At 43.8% G+C, this 23,041-nt stretch overlaps 1 long non-coding RNA gene across 1 annotated transcript in view; it reads right to left on the minus strand.

The window, feature by feature from the left end:
- LOC138919362 (uncharacterized) overlaps positions 1-18,049 on the minus strand; it is a 135,844-nt gene extending 117,795 nt beyond the window's left edge. The window contains exon 1 of the long non-coding RNA XR_011429519.1: positions 17,972-18,049. This is a non-coding gene — a long non-coding RNA (uncharacterized lncRNA). The remainder of the gene's footprint in view (positions 1-17,971) is intronic.
- Positions 18,050-23,041: the final 4,992 nt, after the last annotated feature.

Raw genomic sequence — 23,041 nt, forward strand, 5'->3', positions numbered from 1 at the left:
TTACTAAAACTAATAAACTCAAGTCCTGTTAAAACCTCTGAATTCCGGCGACAGTCATTGATGGGCTGGTGGTGGCAGGAAGTGTGAGGAGAGGTAAAAGCCCCAGATTTCTCCCAGACAAAAACTAAGAGCTTCTATTTAAAAGGCTAAAGGACAACTAGAAGACCTCCTCACGCTGAGATTGAATGATTCTATGGATAGCTCAGCAGGGTTTCCTAGGCTCTCTTTGCTTTATGACTATGGACAAAGTCTATAGCCTCTTTGTGCTTTCTCTCCCATCATTTGGCTCAATTTAGGAGTCTACTATGGGCCCAGCAATATGCTAGGTGCTAGAGATATAAAGTCTTTGACCACAAGTAACTCAAAAAAGATATAAGAAACAGATGCATAAGAATAACTGTAAATGTCCTCTAAGAACGTGACAAGGAAGTCAAGGAACTCTAAACAGAGGATGTTGCCTGGGAGGTGGAGCCCAGTTGTCCAGGAGCATTGGGTACCACACAAGAGCATCTCAGGCAGAAGGAAAACCTGAGCCCGGGATGGACACACATGATGCATTCAAGAAAGAGCAAGGGTTAGCATTTCTCAGCTTCTTACCTTGTCTCTCACCTCTGGGCTTCCCCCTTCCAATCCATTCTTCACTCCAAGCCAGAGCAATCTTTCTCAAATGGAATTCTTTTAAAATCCCTTAGTGGCTAATCTTAGCATGGCTTAAAATACACACCAGCCATTCCTATCTCTTCAGTCTCAGTTTATTCATCCAACCAGTCCTGTGTAGCTGCCATTCTGTTCCCACCACCAAGCCTAGCTAACTCTACCTGATCTTCCAGGACTTAGCTTAAGGGTGCCTCCAGTGAGAAGTCTTTCCTTACCCCCAAGGCAGGTTTAGGTTTTTCTGCTAAGTGTCCCTAAGTATCCTGCAGCACATGTCAGACTGTACTGTAATAACCTTCTTCCTTGTCTGTACCCCTCACAGGACTGTCAGCTACTTAAGAGTAGGCACTCAATAAACATTTGTGGAAGAAAGAAAGGAGGGAGGGAGAGAGGAAGGAAAGCAGGGGAGGAGGCAAAGAGTGAGGGAGGATAGAAGAGAATCCTGGAAAAACCTCAAATGTAAGAAATAAACTAAAGAAGAGCTAAGAACTAGGAAAAGAGTAATGAGAAACATGGAGGAGAGTGTAATTGTGTAAATAAAGAAGAGAACTTTACACAGGATGCTCTTCTCATTGTAAGAGAAATGCTCTGGAGAAATCAGGGGGCTAATGATTAAAACTGGGTTCTTTGCCCTTTTTTGTGCCATAGACCTCTCTGGCAGTCTGGTGAAACCAATGGGCCCTTCTCAAAATAATACTGTTACATATATAAAATACAATACATATGATAATAAATAAAACTACTTATATTTAAATATAATTATCAAAATATTAAAGCATTGCACTACATAGTCATGTGTCACAATGATGGAGATACATTCTGAGAAATGCATCTTTAGGCAATTTCATCCTTGTGCAAACCTCACAGAGTGTACTTACATAAACCTAGATGGTATAGCCTACTCCTCATCTGGGCTATATGGTAATAATCTTATGGGACCATTGTCACATATGCGGTCCATCATTGACCAAAATGTTGTTATGCGGTGCATGACTGTAGTCATTTATGTGCTTCTTTATTAATGCATTAAGAAATAAGATCTAGCAGTTAGTCTATAAACCATTGTAATTTCCCAATAGTGATGAAAGAAAACAATACTTCAAGATATCTGCAATAACTGTACTGTGATACTGAAATATCTACGGATACTATTAATACTGCTGTGGTTTGTTGCCTACATTCATAGTTGAAGGAAATGCTAACTTTCAGTTAAAGGTTAGTATTTTCCCCATCAAAATTCATAGACCCCAACCAAGTCACTGAATTGGCAATGAGGCCCTAGTTGACCTTTGCCAGAGCAGTTTCAGGCAAGTGATGGGGCAAAAGCCAGAGCGAAATTAAATGATGAATGAGTGGGAGGAGAGAAAATGGAGGCCATGATTATAGGCTCCTCTTTCCAGATGTTTTCGTGGCCAAAAGAATGAAAAAGCTTGGAGTAGCTTGACAGGGAAGAAATGTCAAGGGGATATGGAAATAGAACATGCCACCTCCTTGTGACCCAAAATGTAATGTCAGGAACGCAGCTAAATCACTGTTGCAAATAGTTCCTGCGTCATGAACAAAGGACAATGGACCAGGCCAGGGAGTCATTAGCACTGTTGTTAGTAGTGTAGAGAGATCGTGAAGACCTGCACAGCCTCCGTGTCAGAACTGCAGGGAAGAAGAGACAACCAATGCCACAGCATTCTTTGTCTCTGAAAGATAACTGACTATCGTTGTTTGGTATAGGAGAGATAGTGGGTCGACTTTGGACTCAGTCTGCAATTTCCACTCTCTGTGTAATGCTGATTACAGAAGGGACCACAGAAAGAGTTGTTCTAGTCTACCGGGAAGGTGGAGTCTCCCAGAAGTCTGCTCCAGCTACAGCCTTTCTGGTACAGATGAGAGATGGTCTCAGGGCTACAAAATTACTTAACCTAATATTTTTCTGCATCAAGATTGAGCACTGTCAATAGCAGTTGATATCTGTGGCACCAGATGCTAAAAAGAGAATGTGTATATGAGAGACAGAAACAAAACTAAAGAATATGGCAGGACAGACCCAACAGTTATTAAACACAGAACACTACTATAACAAAAACAGAGAATATTGGGGCTACTTAATAACGTCCCTTTTTCAGCCAAGTCAAAAGAAAGCCTCGTGAAATCCTATGAGCTGTGCAGCAGGAGCCTTCTGAGAGTTTGGGGAGAAAGTGAACAGGAAAGCTGTGCAGATATGCAAATACCCTATTCAAATCCAGGCTTCACTTTTCCTCCAACCAAGGGTAATTAAGCGGTTCGAGAACAGCCTTTGAGCCTCCGCTCCTCAGAAACAATTGAGGATTTGTTGGCTGGTTGACTTCATCTGGCCTAAGCCAGACCAAGATAAATCAAATTAAATGGCCACTGACACAAACCCCAGAGCCTGGTTGATACCGGGAGTGACTAATACCGAGTCTGTGGTGTGGGGAAGCTGGAAGGCCCGTGTGCTGCTTTGTACTCTGTGACTCTGTGACTGGAACTCAGCCTAAAGGGACAATCACACCACCCCTGTAGTGACCATTGGACATCATTTGTTATGCTTTTCCGTGCAAGGATCCCAAAGCCCTTTACAGAGGTGACCGTCAGCCTCCCCACCCCTCCGTGAGCTCCACCAGCCGACAGCCAGACTGCATTATCAGCCCACATTCCGACTCCAGAGTGGAAAAAGGGATTTATTCAAGGTCACTCAGCAGATGGAAGCCAAGTCTTGGGTAACACTAACTCCTAACCTTGTGTCTTATCTTTTACGGCACTGTTTATCTCAACCTGTGGCTTCCAGGGAAAGGGCAAAACACAACGCTTCCAGGAACATTCAAGGCCATCCTTTGTGGGACCAACCTGGAGTTCTCAGAGAATCTAACACAGGGATTACGGAAAAAAGATCACATTTTCCAAACTTAATTGCTCAGGTTTCTGAAACCCTACCCTCTAGCTGCATGGAGTAAACTAACTCTGGGGTTCCTGGAGACAGTATGAATTGAACACGATGTGTAAACCAGAGAGTGACATGTATCTAAGGAATACAGGACTCAGTCAACCCTCAGCTTTCTGGTGACTCCCGATCTCCAGGATCACGTCTCCAGGGAAGGGCAGGAGTCCTTGGCCCCAAAGCGGCCCTCGGCAGCATCGCAGCTCACTTTGGAGACTCATGACCTCCGCCTCCAGCGCTCAGTGCTCCATTTAGTAACCAATGTGTTCCATGGAAACCCAGACAGCAAAGCTCCTGCCCAAAGCAGCATGGCTTTTCTTGGAGAGGGGGAGACAGGGCCAGACTGCTATCCAGTGGGGACTGCACAGGAACTCTTCCTGGGCTTGGCATAGATGCTGTTTCCAGAACAGAGGGTTCCCACTGAGCAAGCTGTGAACTCTGACACACCTGCCTGGGCGGGTTTGCTCTGTGTGGCCAAGGAACTATTTAATGAGGGCCTGAGAAACAAACACGTTCTGTTTCGTTCTCTCTTGGTAAGAGCACAGGTGAATGAGGGAAGAAAGGGCAAGAAGTGAGGGCAGGTGTCCCCACTTAACTGGAGGTTCCACCTTCCATTGTTCTCTCCCTTCTGTCTCTGTAGTGTGTTTGCTACTGACAGTCACCAGAAGCCACACGGATTCTGCACCCATGCCATCAGGCCACCTGTGGACCCCTCACATCTGGTCAGGATGTGGAAGTGCTAACAACCACATTATTTTTAAAAGGTATTTGCTGTATCTATGAGCTTTGCTTTTGCCTGAAGCTAATAACACCTTGACCGTGTAATAACGCCCATGAGGTACTGCGGGTGAAGGCCTCAAATCGAATTAGAAGAAAGTACAAAAGGGGCTCTAGCTACTCCCCCAACACACAGAATGTGAGGCACACCATTAAAGTCGGAGCAAGCTATTTTTGCTACCCCCTCCTCCATATTTAGTACTTTAGTATGTCTTTACTACTTAACATGTGCCATAGAATCCAAGAATCCAGTGGCCAAAGGGAACCCTGCTTTCACCATCTGCTCTTGTGAAGTAAAATGATCATATGGAGACATTTGCAGAATGATGACTAAATATGCATTATGGGATCCTTTCTTAAGAAGAAAGGCAGGTGGGAACCTCCACATCACCAAGAGACCCCTTTGGCTCCTTCAGGCCCTTGCCAAGTCCAGCATGCCAATCACCAGCGTAGGCCATCGCCCCAGTTTGTCTGCTCCACAATCAGGCACCCATCTCTGCTCCCACTCCAAGAGGCACATTCAACAGAAACCTCTCTGCTGCTTTACAATCCTTTGATGCCTGGGCATCTCCCCTCGCACACTCCCCTGGGGGTTCCAAAGCTCGCTGCCAACCTTCTAACCCTGGCCTCCTGCTTCAGCCTGCTTCTCCCTCTGCTTACCATCTTGTCCTGTGTCCTACCAGCCCCAGAAGTACAAGAGATTTCCTCCCCTCTAAGACAGCCAGCCCTCCTCGTATGATTTAGACCCCTAATACCCAAGGAACTTCACGTCCATGGGCACTCCTTTTCCATCTCTTTATTCTGGTCCTTTCTACAGCTGCTGCTTTTCTACCTTGAAACATGCAATTCTCCCCATCTCAGGGTATGGGCTTGGGGGAGTTCCCTTTGAACTGCTTCACCTCCCTCCTTCTCAGCTAAACCTTTGGCTCAGTCTCACCCACATTGCGTTTCCTTAGCACTCATTCCTTCCTAACCCTCAGGCAGTCTGGCCCACACCATACGGCACCTTTGAAACCTCAAGCTCTCAATGTCAGCAGTAATCCCAGACCACATCCAATAACAACATTTTCTCATTTCTCATTCACCTTTAATCCTCTGAAACATTTCACAATTTGGTAACAACCACCCCCACCCCCATTCCCCTGACATCCTCCATTTTGATCTCTATGGCACTCAGCCCTACTGGGTTAATTCCCCTCCGTGTTTTCTTCTGTGTCCTTTTCTGGTCCTTTTCGGAAGGTGGGAGCAGAAGGATGATCCATCCCCATGGCTTGTATTATTCCTCATCCTTGCTCTTTTATCATTATTCATCTGCTCTGAGATAGCCCATTGGTCCTCATTGCTGATGGAACAAAGTACTAATTCATTGTCGTAGCCGTTGAGGTCTTCCACTTGACCCTACCCAGCCAACCTATCTCCTACTCTTCCTTCTGCTCCAGCCAGGCTGCTGGCCTCCCTGGACCACAGGTGTGAATGCATTGATCAACCCCAAGGCTCTACTCGGACCATCTCCCTCCTACTTTCCTGTTCTCTATCCAAGTCCTACTCCTATTTCAAAGTCCAGCTAAACTCTCATCTTGTCTTACTTGTATTATTAATGCACAGAAAACTAGGGAGGTGTGTCTCATGCCCTTGTACATCCCCTCAAAGCCTATGGTAGACACAAGGAAGCCAAACAAAGCCAAACATATAAAAGGTATTAAACAAATTCATTTAACAAATATGCTTAATCTATACATCCTTTTGTCTTGACCATCACAGCAACAAGCAAAATGTGGAACATAATTTTTATTCAAATATTGCTTATATTGCAAACATTGGTGATTATAAAGTCTATCATTATATATTACAGTTTTCATTCTCCAGATTTAGGTTGACAAATTCAGTACTAAATAGACTTATTTATTTCCTTCTACTTATTGGCAGGGGTCAGGTTCAGCTGTCATCAGCTAATGGCAGTGTGTCACACTAGGCTATGTGGTCTAAACAGGATGGCTTATGCCATCAACGTGGTTTATCTGAAATGGCGATAAGCAGACTTTTCCTATTTTATGAAATAGAGCACTTTGGTAAAACATTTAAGTTTAAAGACCCAATCACATTACACCAAACACTGTGTTTAAAAGACAACACTAGTGTAGCTTACTATTAGAGAAATCAAGCACCCAGAAAAAAATTACTATCTTTCTTATTCATCTTTATTGTTAATAACTTAATCTGAACTTTTATTCTTATTTCCCACATTAATGAAAATATCGCTGTACAGTCCACATGCGCTGTATCAGAAATAGCTAGTTGTCCCCCAGTGTGCTTTCCTTTCTTTAGTAATAGAACCCCTCAATTTTCAGCTGACCATTGCCCAGCGATGAAATGACCTTTCAGCTAGAAATGACCTGTGACTATACCTGGCCAAGGGGATATAAGCAGAAATGTGAAGTGCAACTTCTGGAAAGTACCTAAAGGGAAGAAATGTTCCCTTCTTTCTGATAAACACAGACAAATGACTTGGACCCTACAAGCCTGTCGGGCCATGAGTGGAAGCACGTGCAGAGCATGGTGGAGTAACCAAATAGAAGGATCCCAGTTCTTGATTTTTACAGAGCAGACACACTAGCTCTGCAATATTTGCCTCCAGAGTTCATTTCAGGAGAGAGAAATAAAGATCCTATTTAAGTCACTGTTATTTGGGGTTTTCTGTTATACACAGCTAGACTAATGTTAACTGATACAGCTACCCAAGAATCAAAACTTATAACTCAATTCATAACTTCCAGAAACTCCAAAACAAAATTCTGCCCAATACACACATACAGAGCTTCACTTCTAAAGTCCATGTATATGCCAGTTCCTTTCTTTATACATTAAATGGATCCATGGCTCATTTCAAATAAATAGACTAAAATAAGTACTATTGTCTTTCTCCATCTTTGTTCCTTTGTGACTTTCTTTATGCACATAAGAGAGGCTGAGTTGTATCGTGGAACATGCATGAAATGTGTAGTACAAGAAGCATAAATTGACTGTCATCTCTGCCCTTTATTAGCCATGTGACCCTGAGTAAATGACATCCTGTATTCAAAAAATGAGGTGAATAATTTCCATTTGAATCATCAAAATCCCCCACTGGGGTTGCTGTGAGAATTAAATTACACAAATATGTTAAAGAGCCCGGCCAATGGCTGACATATAGGAGGGGCTCAATAAATGTTTGCAAAACCTATAAAAAATCTCAACCACAGAGCATACAGCTCCGAAGAGATTGGTTTCCAATCAACAATTATTAATGATTTCCATTTTTAAGTGGAGAGAAAAACTGTGCCCCTCACCACAGGTGTTAGAACTGGGCACTGAGACTGTTGACCTTGTAACTTTGGGGCTATGAAGTCCAGCTCCCTCATAGGCAGTAAAGATTCATCGGGAGTCTAAGACAAGAGCCATCATTTGGAGCGAGTTAAAGGGTGCAGTAGATTGTCTGCAAAGATGGCAACCAACCACCCTCTCACCTCCATACGCACATGTGACACCACTCCTCACAGCAAGTGGAGGACTCTTTTTATCCCTTCCCTTGCAACTTGCTTTGACCGATAGAATACAGCAGAGTGGCATTTTGTGAGTTACAGACCTAGGCCTAAAGAGGTCTTGCTGCTTCTTTTTGCTCCCTTAGAAGCCAGCCACCAAGTAAGGCAGCTTAGGCTAGACTACTTACTGAATGAGGGGAGACCTCCTGGAGAGAGGTCAAGTGGAGGAGAACCAAGACCTCCCAATTGACAGCCAGCACTAAGGCCCTAGAAAACCACCCTCTTGGATGTCCCCGCCCTGGCCAACTCCCAGAGGAATGCACCACAAGTGGCCCCAGCTGACATTAGGAGGAGCAGAACTGCCTAGCTGATCCACAGAATTGTGAGGAATAGTAAATCATTAGTGTTTAAGTCACTAAGTTTTGGCATGACTTGTTACACAGCAATAAGTAACTGATAGAAAAGATGAGAGCTATCCCCCATGGATCTTAGGACACAGGACACAGGACCCGTCACCTCAATGCCTCCTTCCGGTAAACCCCCAAAACTATGACCTCAATCAGCAAAGACACATACCTTTAATCTCAGCCACGCCAGCTTAAAGGCACTTTCTTATACCTGCATACCCATACTGTCTGAGGTAATTGCTTTACCATGTCCTGGAGCTCATTTTTATTATTCTTCTCTATTTCTTGTGTATAATCGTTAAAATGGTGAATAAGAAATAATGTAAAAGGAAGACCTGTGACAATAACCCAGGCCTCAACAATAAGTTGGATGAGTTTCTCCCCAAGAGTTGGCTCTGCCAATGCACCGTAATTAAATTCCTATTTTCCATTCCTAAGAGAATTTCTTGTTACTAAACTCTGCAGTAAAAATAATAATAGCTAACATTTATCACATTCCTACCATGTGTAAGGCACTGTGCCAAGCATTTCAGAAATAGTATATCGTTTAATTTCTTAAACAACTCTATGAGGCAGATTCTATTCATTTATTTATCAAATGTTAGTCAGCCAGGCACTATGCCAAGTACAGGGGATACAGAAATAAACAACATACACAGAGACCCTGCCCTCGTGCCACTTGCAATCCAGGGTTGGAGAAAGACAGTAGATGCACAACATGTAGGATGGTGAGAAATGAAAACTACGGGAAAAATAAAGCAGAATAAGAGTCTTATTGATCAGGTGACATTTGAGCAGGAAATGAGGGTGTTAGTCCTGGGGATGGACATATCGGAAGAGCATTCCAGGCCAGTACAATTCCATGAGCCAGGAACATACTTCTTGTGTTCTAAGAATAGCAAAGTGGCTGGAATGGCTGGATGAAGAAGAGAGTATTTAAAGGTGAGGACAAGAAGCCAAATCAAGCAGGGCCTCTTAAGCCATGGCAAGGACTTTGGCTTTACCTTGAATGAGCTGAGAAGGCACAGGAGAGTTTTGACTTATGGTTCAAAAAATCACTCTGTCTACCCTATATACAACCAGGGAAGGAGGGACTGGTTAGGAGACTAACGTAGTGATCCAGGTAGAATATGATGGTGACTTGGACCAAGGTGGCAGCAGAGGAAGTGATGAGAAGTAGCAAGATTCTGGAACTATTTGGAAGGCACAGAAAGCTCTATTACTATTAGCATTATTACGCCCATTTTACAAATGAGGTAACTAAAGGTGGAGCAACCAAGACGAAACAGCTAATAAAACACAGAGCCAGAACTCCAATGAGGATCGAGCTGATTCGAGAGCTCATCCTCTTCACCACGCTGCCCTACTGCCTCACTTTTAAGACCTCTGAGCTTCCTAAGTCAGAAATTCCACGGGGCAAACTGTCCCAATTCTACTCTGCCCCAACCACACGTAAAAGAGAAACAGACCAAACCCCAGGGTCAATCCAGCAGATTGTTGAAGGAGCATTGTGCCCCTACCACTGGAATAATCCCTCCGCTTTAGGGGAAATAAGACCCAAAGCCCCTCTAGGACTTGGACAAACTCTTGGCCTCAGTCACAGCAGGCTTTACCAGTTACCTGGGTTTGCCTAAAATCTGGGTGAATGGCTTTTCTCTCTTGCAGAAGTTGCCAAACAATTCCTCGTAACTGATTACGTAAAGAGATGAGAAGAACAATGTCATAAAACAGTCAGAGAGAAGACCTTCAAAACAGTATGTTTTTAATTGTTACAATGGTTTTATCATAACTTGCCACTCAGTAAAATTAAATGTGATGTTGAGAATGAAGTTTTCCACTGACAATTTCCGTGAATTGGAGAGCTTTGATTCTCTTACTTGGAATTTTCTTGCTCATGAACTTTCACATTGTGACACAATGAGGATCTGAACATGTTTGTGTGGGTACTTCTTAGAAGAGATGTGTGTATACAAGGGCTCTTACACAAAAGAACATGTCACTGTAAGTAATCGGATAGTCATGACCTTGATGTACTTAGTTTTGAAATTTTTTTTAAAAATCTTATTAGTTTAAAGCCTTGTTAAAATTCTCTAACATAAAATATTTTTAATAAGAGGAGCCAAGATCCCTTCTCCCACTTTCAAATTTCCTATCACCAAAGTTGAAAACAAAAGGGCCTTCTCTGCATCTCTTCCTTTCTCTCTCTCTCTCTCTCCTTCTCTTCTTTCCAGAGCAGAGGACTCCAAGATTTTCAGCTGCAAAGCCTTGGAGACCCCAGAGGTTCAGCTGTTAAGAACACCAATTTCCGACTGAGGAGTCACATGCAAAGAGAGTGAAGGATAACTGACATCACAATTTATTGCCCCAAAAACAACCTTCTCAACTCAAAGCAAAACCATAATTATTGGTGAGAAAGACACTGCCTGTTAACTGGCTGTGAAAGAGTGATTTACAATGCATTCTCCCTCACAGTGGAAGGCCTCTTGGCAGTCACAAATACAGGTTTTGTGTATTCAGAAGCAAAGCTTAGAGGAGCAGAAGAGAGTAAAAAGATTATTCAGCACGGGAAGTGTGCCCCTTTCCACCACATTTATTCCATAAAGTCACAGCACTAAGAGGTCTTGGAAAATTCCCCATTAGGAAAACAAACTTGCACCATGATAAGGACAAAGCCTTTCTTTTTTTTCTTTCTCTTTTTTTCTTTTAAGTAGTTTCATATCTATTGAAATCTCCTGCACAGTCTTTATGGCTTTTAGGAAGATAGGACTTGCACAAATGAGGAAAAAGCGAATACAATTTTAAGTCACAGAACAACACAACCTCCCCTTGCCCAAGATAGACGATTTAAAATAGTATTAAATTCTTGTCTCTGAGAGAGTTGTCAAACATTAAAGCTAAAACAACGCTATCAGATAAGCAGGCGTCTAGGAACAGGAGAAAGGCTAGTTAAAAGAGATTGTAGGATTTGGGAAATGAAAAGGATAGGAGAAAGAAAAGGAGTCTGGAGGAAGGAAAAACTACCCGAGGGAGCAGAGCTTCAGAGGAACTGCCTAGAAAGAAACTCCATCTTTCCTACAGTCCCCATCCCAGGTAGCATTTTCCCAGAAGGCACTGGATCAGGAACTCACTGAGCCTTCGCCACAGACCTGGAGAGCTTCCTACACATTTGTCTTAGTTTTTCCCATCAAAACAGGTGCCCCCATTGCAGAAGCACAGGACTCATTTCCCTCCTCAGACAGACATGCTCTCCAAATAGAATTAATCTTTGGAAATTGCCTCCGGCGATTGGGAATTAGTCCACTTTAGGACTAATGGGAAATGGCTATATATTAAGAGAGAAATGAGCGTGGATGACAATTTTCTTTACAGAGCCTGCTTTAGCAGACATGAATGCGTATAGCCACAGAGTGAAAAAATATGGAATTCAGAACAAAATGAAACCTAGGGTTCAAATTCAGTCTGTGTTTAAGCAAGTAACTTAAACTCTGAGTGTTAGCTGTTAAATGGGATTGGAAGAGCTATTATCAAGGGCTTGCTGTGGAGGTGACACGAGCAATTTACCCAAAGTGCCCGGCACAAGGACACCACTAAGTTGGTGCCCAATGCAAGGGGACTCCATCCTGTGCTGCAATACCCAAGTTAGTCACCCTAAGCCCAGACACGTGACTCTGTAGGGTAAACAGTGCTACGGATCAGTTGGCTGTGTTGGCTGTGCTGAGGCTAAGAATAAGAAGATAATAAAATGTCTAAGGAAAAGAAATAGATTGTCCCATGTCAAGAAGACTCGATTATATAGAGAAGGGAGGGGCAATAACCAACAGCTCATCAGCCCACCTGCCACGGGCCTTAGATCATAGATGGGGTTGCCAGACAAAGTGCAGGACCCCTGGTTACCTCTGATTTGCAGGTAAACAAAGAATAACTTTTTAGTAGAGATATGTCCCAAATATTGCATGAGCATACTTGTAGTAAAATTTTTTTTGCTGTTTATCTGAAATTCAAACTTAATTGGGCATCCTGCATATTTATTCACTAAATCCAGCAACCCAGATCATCCATTGCATGGGTCCACCAAAGCAATTTGGAAGGAGATCCAGAAAATTGTTTAGGAAGTCAGAAAAAGAGAAATTCGAGGAGCCCATCATCCACTTCGCACACACTGACTACAGAATGTCACCCCCATTCCTAGGCAGGATCAAGTGGCTGAGTAAGAGAGAGTCAAAAGGAACTGAAGTATGGAGAGGAGCAGAGTTGGGTTTGGGATGAAGGCAGGGAGGGAGGAAGGAAGGGAAAGAGAGAAAGAGAGCAGGACAAAAGGAAAGCAGGCAGACAGACACAAGGAATTCCCTAGCTAGTTTAAAAGGTAACCTAAACACGTAATACATCACGGATTATTTTCTTATAATTTAAGAATGGATGTGAAACTCATTTCCTGGCCCCAGGTGCCGGGTGGTGGGGAGTCTATCACCTACTAGTCCTTTCCAGCACACAGGGAGTTAAGGACCAAGGTTTCATCATCGTTGCAGCATCGCTAAGCCTCTCAGGGAAGCCGGACACTGCTCAGGTTCCACAACAAGAGCTGGGCTTTCTGCACTCAGATGATTGCTTTTCTCCAGACACCTTATTGCATTTACCATAATTGCTGTGTCTCTCCCAACCTGAGGAAATAAGTCCCCCACCCCCACCTCATTGGGTGCTAGGCTGGTCCTCCCACCAGCCGAGATATAAATCACACCTGCAAGTTGTCAGTAGCGATTCCCCTTTCCCCAAAGCCTGTACCACAAGCCAAGCTGGGGAGGGTGTGGGAGGCGAAGAAAATATTGGAGCAATGAGACCTTCCCTCAGGGGTCCACAGTCACGGGCCGAATGGACACATGGAAGAAGGCCTTGAAACCTTCTGAGGGTAAAGTGCAAATGAATACGAGATAGACAAAGTCTATTGGAAAAAACACAGCCTTCAGTTTCTCTAGGCCACAGGGAACGTTCCATTCTTTGTGACATGTTCAGACTTTCCCCACTCAATAAACATAAAGGAAGCTGGACCCAGGACTAGCACAAGACAAAGAAACCCAGGGGCCACAGCAGCAAGCAAAACAGTGGTTTGTTAGCTGCGAAGAAAAGACCAAGTCTTGAATTTCCCCCTTCCTGCTGTGGGAAATGCATAGTTGATGAAGCCCATTCCATCACCCACGACCCACACACATCATGGGGCGGAAAACGCAAGTCTGAAAGTCAAAGGAGGAAGGTAGGGGAGGAAATTGCAAGGTCAAAGTGACTGCCTGGGGAAGTCTGATTACTCAACATGTTTAAAGCATTATTAGACAGTCTGGAAGTAGTAGGCGCAGAAAGAAGAGGGGAGGGGCCCAAAGAGCAAGAGGAAAAGAAGGGGCTGTAAACTTGAGAGTCCCTCCCGGAGTTTTAGTGAACTGCCTGTAACCTCCAGGGGTGCAAGTTAAGAGAGGGCAAATGGGTAAGGAATCAGCCAGCCGAATACAAAAGGAAAGGAGTGGGGAGTAGAGGTTAATTGTGGCCGTCAGAGATGAGTGGTTACATGGGGAGATTCGTTTAAAATTAACGAGGCATTGGTTGCATTTTATAGGTCTTCCTAGGTATGAAGATCATAAGCCAAAGGGGCAGAATGGAATGGCTCCTCGGAAACTTTTCCTGACCAGCCCCTTCAGGCCAAATAGACAAATGTGGGGTCTCCACACCAAAAAAGCACAAAGGTGCGTGGATGTCAAGAGCCAAGGACAGGACAATGTGCACAGGTCAGGGCCAATCCAGGAGAGGGCATGGCGTTCACACGGGAAGGCAAGGCCATGAGGTCCTGCGGATCCACATGCTTCAGACTTGAAGCTGACCCTTCTGGTCTGCCCTGAGATCACCATCAAGAAAGGAAACCTCCATGCCAACTGTTTGAGCTTCTTCATCTTACGACTGCCACCCCCAGACTTAGAAACAGCGTGAACAGGGGAGGGGAGACAAGTTTCTTGGACTCACCCAGGCGGTACCAATAACCATTTGGCACAGATGCTTCTAGAATCTGACTGGGATGAAGTCGGGAACGGACTAGCCTCTTGGTGTCTCTAGCAGGATGATCTTGAATTGGAAAACAGTCTAAAAGTTGCCTCCTCTGGGAAGGCTCCCCTGATGCCCCAGGGAGAGGAAATTATGCATTTTATTCAAAATTCCACTATTTCATTTTCCTGGGTTTTTTACTACTATTTAATTCAGATGTGAGAATTTTGTCTCATTTATCTTTATCCCCACCACATGGCATAATGAAAGCTTAATAAAGCTGTCTGTAGATAAAGGATAACAAGACAGAGTAAGTTTCTAACTATGATAATGAATCAGAGATGATGAAGAACCAGAAAAAGAAGGAGTCAGAAGAAAACCAAATGTGCTTGTCCTACAGCCGCAAACTCAGAAGGAAAGAAGGTCGTGGTCTTGGGCAAGACATCCAGGAATATTCTAGCTGAACTGGGAGCATGAGATTGCAAGGACGGGGCTGGGAAACGAGTAAGGGGAAGAAACTGAAATAAAAAGACAAAGCGCCTCTCTCTTCTCATAGGATCAGAGTTTCCCAGCACCAGGTGGTCGTAAGACTACCAGGAACCAGAAACGTGCAAATGGTCACAGTCTCATCTAGCTCCCAAATGCTTTGGCCTTAATGCCAAAATGTCTACAATTGTAACTTTACTGTTCCCCAGTCGATTTCTCAAATCTACCTTGTAAAGTAACCTGAAATAGTGGAGGAAGAATATTGACATGAATGGACCAGCTCCTCTTCTCCTTCACTAAAGAAAAGAAACTGCAAAATATTCAGGTAATGCCCACAGTCGAGAGAATAGGAAATGAGTTGTTCCGATGAGACGTCAAGATTCAAAGAAATGAACTAGAGTTGCAAGGGTCTAAAGTCCCAAATACATGCTGGTCAACACTTTCTTCCCCTGGGAAGACCCCACTAGGACTGCTGGGGAAATTTCAAGCACAGACCCAGTGACCAAAAGGCCCTCTTCCTCTTTATTCAGTTGTCATTCCACTTGGCACGGAAATACACACATCTGAACCTCCAGGGTAAGGAAAGAATGTCTTATATTTTTTTTGCAAGCTTCCCTGCCTCTTGCTAAAGGGTAGGCTCCTCGTAGGTGTCTCAGGCCACAGGACCAAGGCATAATGAGGACAGGGAAGATGAGCAGTTTAGGACTGTTATTCTAAGTGTAAAGCTGAAGCTGACAGGAATGGGATGGAGAAAGGCCTGATGGGCTACTTAAGAGGCTTTGTCTTCACTCTATAAGAAATGGGAGCTATTAAAGAGCATCAGGGAGGGAGTCACCAGGCCTTCATCTCACATAGGTGACTCTGCAGAGGGTAGATTTGAGGGCAACAAGCCTGGAGACGATTATAATAGCACAGTTAAGGGCTGATGAGGGCCTGAGCTAGGACCTGCAGTATGAGGAAGCGGGCGGAGGGTTGTGAAGGTGGTGTGTTTCAGGCACTGCAGGGGGATGAGGGTAGCTCACACCTTCCCTCCCTTTGGGCTCTAGGGAGGGGCCAGACAGTGAGTTGCTGTGGATCCAAATACTGTCATTGAGATGGTTGGTTGACTTGGAGGCCAGAGTCGCCTTTTGGGTAAACATTGTACTTTCTTCTTAAGAAAATGAACGTCCCCATTATCAACCACATCGGGCCATAGGGAGAGAATGAGTGGGCTTCGAACTTGGGGAAAGGATCAAAGAGAAATTGCACTACACATTTGTTTAAAAATAGCAAGGCAGATTTTATTTGAGCCCCTGCAGTAGGGAGAGACTTCAGTATAAAACTGAGTTCAACTTTGAATACAGCAAAGATAGTTGAAGGTTTATAGAAAATGGTCAGAGTGAGGGAGTCAGTGGGTGGGAAATTCTTAAGCGGAACTTTATTAGATATAAAGAGTGGGGGGATTCTTGCTAAACTGGGTTCAGCTGACCAAGGACGAGGCCTAGTCAAGAAGAGGGTTCATGGGGCCGGCCCGGTGGCGCAGCGGTTAAGTTCGCACGTTCCACTTCTTGGCGGCCCAGGGTTCACTGGTTCGGATCCCGGGTGCGGACATGGCACTGCTTGGCAGCCATGCTGTGGTAGGCGTCCCACGTATAAACTAGAGGAAGATGGGCAAGGATGTTAGCTCAGAGCCAGACTTCCTCAGCAAAAAGAGGAGGACTGGCAGTAGTTAGCTGAGGGCTAATCTTCCTCCAAAAAAAAAAGAAAAAAAAAAAGGGTTCAGGGGCCAGCCCAGTGGCATAGTGGTTGAGTTTGATGTGCTCCACTTTGGGGGCCCAGGGTTCTTGGGTTTGGATCCCAGGCACGGACCTACACCACTCATAAAAAACCATGCTGTGGCAGCAGCTCAAATAAAAAATAGAGAAAGATTGGCACAGATGTTAGCTAAGGGCCAATCTTCCTCAAGCAAAAAGAGGATAGACAACAGGCGTTAACTCAGGGCCAATCTTCCTCACCAGAAAAAAAAAAAAAAGAGGAATCAAAGGACCCTGACTAAAGTTTAGTCAAGGAGGGAGTCCTTGCTAGAGGGACGGACCGTCTCTGCTCCACAGGGCAGAGGATCCAGTGAGGAGGCCTTAAGAGTGCTCCACAGATACATGGAGAAGAGACTTGTGGGAATCTGCTGGAAACCAGGTTTAGGGCATCTAAGCACTGAGAGACCCCCTGCTGAGGTCAACATGGAGGTGGGGCTGAAGGGGAGAAGACAAGTGAGCATGTGATCTGGAAAATTCCATGATAGAAAGAGAGATCAGCGGAGCATAGTAGCAGAACCAAAAAGGGTTGACTCATATATCAGGTTTAAATGACAGGATCCCACCAGGATGAACATGTGAACGAGTTGGCATTCATCAGGGATACCAAGAAACTATAAGGGGAACCTTAAAGAAACCCGGAACTTCTTCCATCTGGATATAACGGGGCTCTCAGAGTGATTGTGGTTTGAACATTACAAGAAACGTGACTGACTTTATTCTCTAAATTGGAGAGGTAGGCCATTCTGGCTACCACAGATTTTATCTGTATAAGTGTATGTTCTAGGGACGAACTCTATTAATACAGATTAGGAATGATTTTGTTTGTGGGGTGGAAGGGAGCAAAGTTAACCTGAACCCAGAGAAATATTTCCAACTTGGGACCCAGCAGATTCTTTTGTTCACCAGTACCCCTGACATCAACGAAATAATCCTTGCCCAAGTGACTCTTCCAACATTCTGCCAGAAAAACCTAAACTTACAAGCTGAGAGCTCAGCTTGATTTAATTCAGCATGTTAAATTCCCTGCCCCACCCCTTAGACCCGATTTCTCTTGGCTTTGTTATATATGGTCAAGTGAGTTTGAAAGAAACTGTCTCCAAGTCCTCGCTTTTATTTCACACCAACAATATTATTTCTATCAAGCTCATATTTCAAGAAGCTTTATTCTATTCTGACTCTCCTGAACCAGGGGAAATTATCTTGTTCCTTCCCTCGGGTTTGAAAGAAAACCTTTCCATAACTAATGTTTATCAGCAGCACAATTTCTTTTGCAAGAAATTGAAACCCCCTCGACATAGAAAGGAAAAGAACACCAGCGCTGAGATGATAGACAGACACCAAGAGTAGCTTAAGGGAAAGGGAGGTTACCTTTCCAGAAGCTCTGTCCACTGTGTGTCTGTGTGTCTTCCTGGACAATGTGCTCTCAGAGTCCAGCCAAGAGTAGTTTCAAAATGTGTAACAGGCAATGCAGCCTGGAAACCGACCAATCAGAGCCGAAAAGGGTCCCTGCCTGGATTCCTGCTGGGCAAGATTTAACTCTTTCACTTCTGGATCTTGGGGGGATTTCTAGGAAAGGGCAGTAAGGGGGTGTGTTATTTAGGGTGCTGCAGAAAAACAGAACCAATAGGATATATACGTATATATATTTAGAGAGAAACAGACAGACAGACACAGACAGAGGCAGAGAGATGGAGGAAGACATAGACAGAGACAGAGAGAAAGAGAGAGATGCTGAGACAGACAGAGAGAGATGGAGATGTTGGGAACTGGCTCATGCAATTACAGGGGCTGACTAGTCCAAAATCTGTAGAACAGGCCAGCAGCCTAGAAACTCAAGCAGAATTTGATGCTGGTATCTTGAGGCAGAATTTCTTCTCTGGAAAGCCTGTTTCCACTCTTCTTTTTTTTTTAAGGATACACATTTTGTTTTATTTTTTTTTCTTCTTTTTCTCCCCAAATCCCCCAGTACGTAGTTGTATATTTTATTTGTGGGTCCTTCTAGTTGTGGCATGTGGGACACCGCCTTAGCGTGGCCTGACAAGCGGTGCCAGTTCCCTGCCCAGGATGTGAACCAGCGAAAGCCTGGGCCGCTGAAGCGGAGCACGCGAACTTCACTCGGCCCCGGGGCCCGCCTCCTGTTTCCACTCTTAAGTCTTTCCACGGATTTGATGAAGCCCACCCACGTGATCAAGGGAAATCTCCTTCACTTAAAGTCGACTGAGAGTCGATGTTAGCCACATCTACAGAAAACCTCACGGCAACACCCGGATGAATGCCTGACTGAATAACTGGACCCTACTGTAGCCTTGTCAAGTTGGCATGGAACACTACCCATCACAGTGGGGTTGAGGGGAGTACGAAAAATGGGGGGGGGGGTCACTCAGGGGATTTGAGGTAGCTGCTATTCACCACTCCATACAGGAGTATTTTAACATTTTAAATAGTAACCCTGGTGTCGTCCCTAAATGGGGTTTCACCGCTCTTTCTTGGTTGTAGCTACAACTTTCTCTCCTGGTTCTGTGCACGCAGCCTCACAAGGGTCACTGGTGGGGAAGGCAGGACAGAAATTGGTACCCCAAAGGGGGCCTCCAGGAGCCGTTCCTAAGACGAGCTGCTCTGCAGTGACTGGGATGGAACATCAAAACATCTTTGATCTTCATGGCAAAATCCATCCTCACTTCTAGGTCATTTAGGGGAACAGCCCCCGTTACCTTTAGAGGAAAAGCAGTTTACTACCATTATCATAGCAATAATAGCTCCTATTTATTGAAAACCTGCTCAACAATATGTCATGAAACCTTCAGTAATAACGTTCAAAAGGTAATAGTTATTATACCCCTTCTGCAGATGAAAAAACTAAGACTTCAAAAGGTCAGGTAGCTGGTCCAGCACCGTCCAGGTGGCAGTGGGAGCGCTGGGATTAAAGCGCAGCTCCGTTTGATTCAAAGTCTGTGATCTTGGCACAAGTCATGGAAGCAAATAGATGTGCTAACAAGAGGTTGGTGTGGGGATTTGGGCTGCTCTAGTTTAGGTAGTCTGCTAAAGCATGCCCAAGGTTAAAGACTGGCAATTTTAACCAGAGTGGAAGAGTAGTTGTCACTGTTGCAATGAGTCTCTGGTAATCAAACCTCAGACGTTACTGGTAGAGCTAATTTTCCGGAAGATCCGTGAATCCTTGGTTTTGCTTTGGTTCTGCCAAACTCTTACATTTCGTTCTGGTTCCATAAGTGTATTGCTGAAGTTTCCAAGAGTTAGAATGCAGACTATTGTTGGTAGCGCTAACACACGTAACTTTTTACTAACAATGCTGTAAGTAACTAAGAATTTATCAGCATATTTTGCTGCTGTATTATTCTGAATGACATCCTCCTTGCCCCCAAAGCAATAACACTCTGATTGCAAACTATTTCCCTAACCAGATATACTCTCTCCCACAGAGGACTGCTACCATGGAAATTTATGCAATCGATTCGTTTTTGTGGCATTGCATATCAAATGTGACAACATAATTTTGACGTTTGGTAAAAGTACATCTTTGTCTACATCTTCATAAGAAGACTTGCTTAATAGCGTTTTTCCCAAATGTTCCTACAGTACATATTTTATCTTCCTTTTGGGTTTGTTTTTTGGTTTATGTCTTTTAGGCACCTGAAGAAGGAGTTTTCAGAAAGTTGGAAAGGTACCTGAAAGTCAGATTGCGATGAAAAACGATTTGCTATTCCAGAGTCTTCATTATTCTGAATTCAATGCTAATGACCAATCCCCTTTTGTAACATCCTAAGCACATGCGTTCCTCAACATTCTCTCTGATGCCAAACTCCTTTGGAAAAATTCCTCCGAATTGGATTCATGGGAAACAAATTGGACTTATTTTACTCCAAGAAATTGGAACCACATATAATAAAATAATGCCAAATTATGCTTGGAACTAGGATATGCTTGGTTCCGATTTCATGTGACAAAATAGTTCCAGATTACAACCAAAGTGTACAATGTGGAATAAATCCTTTCTTATTTTTAGATATTATAAATACCCCTAAGCACTGCATTATTTGCAAAAGAAATTCTTAACTTTACTCTGGGCCCCCACCATATTACTGTTCCCTAAAGGGCAGAATTTTGTATAAAAGGGTGTGTTGGACACCATCGAATGGTGTTTATTTATTGAGGTCGATAACAGGCCTTATTATGCAATGGTCTCATAGTTGATTCCAAGGCGTGAAACCCAGCTAGTGTTTCATAGTGGGGCTCCAGTGAATTCCTCGTAAATATCTAGTACTGAACTCAATGTTAACAGCTTACTATTGACAAAATAATCTGTCATTTTACTCTCTCCCCAAATGAGAATTGCCTCAAGGTTACTTCTGTTTTAATCTCACATGTGAAGAAAAATAGAGAGGGGAGACCTACCTTCTGGTATGTGGATGAACTCTTAATTCCTCGAAAAGCATATTTCAATCAACGACTTTTTAAAATGTGTATAATTGAAGGTGCTGATACATTCAGTTTATATATCCCAATTCATCCTCTAGTATTTCCTGCTGTTATTTTGAACTCAGACAAAAGGCTAAATAGAAGTGATATCCTCCATCTCTTTGTGCCAAAATATTGGCCGAGAAGCTCTTTAACCCTTGCCAATGTCAGGAACAATGAGGGCTACAGAAGTGCATTACAATGGTCCAGCCCTTGAGAAGCTTAAATGCCATTATAGATGATATATGCATTTGACTGACGATTATTAACAGTGCAGAACAAAAAAAGGACAATGAACACTCTAGTTTTTCACACATCTACCCGTTTGTCAGTCTCTTGATCCATCCATCAATCTATCTTATTTTTTGATGGATTTCAAAGTAAATTGCAGACACCCCTAAATGCATCAGCATGCACGACATAGCTAGAGGTCAATACAACAAAGAATGTTGAACACAATCAAATTTGGGCATAAAAAGGACCCACTGGTGTCAGTGGAGAAGATGATGTGCAAGAGAAAGTCTCAGAGGCTGAGGATAGTCAGAGGGGCCATTGCCAAAGTTCCAGAGAGAAATGATGAGGGCCTGGACTAGGGCAAAGATGGAGGGGATAGAGAGGAGGGGACAAGCAGGTGGGATGGTAGAATTGACAGCTCTTGACAATTGATTAGACACAGTGGGGGTAGGGGCAGGATGAGGGAATGGGAAAAATCCACCAGTAACTCTCAAATTTCTACCTTGAGCAACAGTTAGAAACTGACTTGAAGAGGGTGAAATGTATTTTGGAGGAAAAGTTGCAAGTTGAATTTTGGATGTAATCTTGGGATATGGATGAGACATCCAGATTAATTAGCCAGTAAACAGTAAGATAGAGAGGTCTCAGTTAGCGAGACAGATTGGAAAGTCAGCAGGAGTTATGTGATGTTAAAATCTTTGGTCTAGAGAGGGAAAATACGCAGCCAGAGCCAAGAACAGAGCTTGAGGCAGCATGCGGATTTAAAAGCAGGCAGGGGAGAGGTGCCCATAAGAGAAACCGAGAAGCAGTTGGTGAGGAAAGAAGAGAACCAGAGAGAATGGGATCTAGGGAATAAGGGTAGGAGACAGTTCCAAGACGATGGACTTGTCAATAGAATAAAATGCTGAGAAGGTAAGAAAGATGAGGAAGCTGAAGAGTCTATGGGATTTGGCAACTTGAGGGTTGATGGTGACCCTGGTAGAAAACAGTTTTTGTGGAGCTGGGGAACTGGAAGCCAAATTTCAGTGGGTTGAGAATTGAAGGGAAGACGAGGTCACGCAGACAGTACATGAAGACTAATCGTTCTAGAAATTTGCCAATGAAAGGAAGGAGAGAGGTAAGGAATACAGATTTAGAGGAGGCTGATGGTCGTGGGAGGATTTGCCTTATGTGCAGAGCATCCTAGCCTGACATAAATAAATGCCTATACTGTGCATCTGACATCTAAACTACATGGCCTTGGATTGACAACTTTTATTGTGTGCATGCATTATCTCCTTGATAGACTTAACCCTCCATAAACAAGTGGACCATGCATTGCACTCATAGTTTTTGGAATGTAAAGTCTTGAACATGTCAGAGGTCATTTACTACAGCCCCTCGTCTCTTATGGTTGAAAAATCTAAGGCCAAAAGAAAGCGAGCTGCTCCAGGTCACGCACTGAGTGGTTAGTAAGGAAACACCCAGGCCCTTTACATTGCATTTTGCAGTAAGGAGAAAGGTTTTGTTTTCCAACACAGTTGTGTGAAAATTCCAATCTGGGAACCATCTCAGAGATATAGCCCCTGATCACAGGGATTTCCTTCATGTGTCTCATAGCAATGAGTCATCTTTATCCAGGTAAAACAAAGTCTCAACTTGTACCCCCAAACTGGAATTGGTTTGTAGGTACAAAGTCTTAGGACAATGTCATTTTTCAGTCCCTATTTCCTCTTTCCTTTGCTCCTATCT

Source organism: Equus caballus, chromosome 20 (assembly GCF_041296265.1).
Source record: "Equus caballus isolate H_3958 breed thoroughbred chromosome 20, TB-T2T, whole genome shotgun sequence".
Taxonomy (NCBI): Eukaryota; Metazoa; Chordata; class Mammalia; order Perissodactyla; family Equidae; genus Equus; species Equus caballus.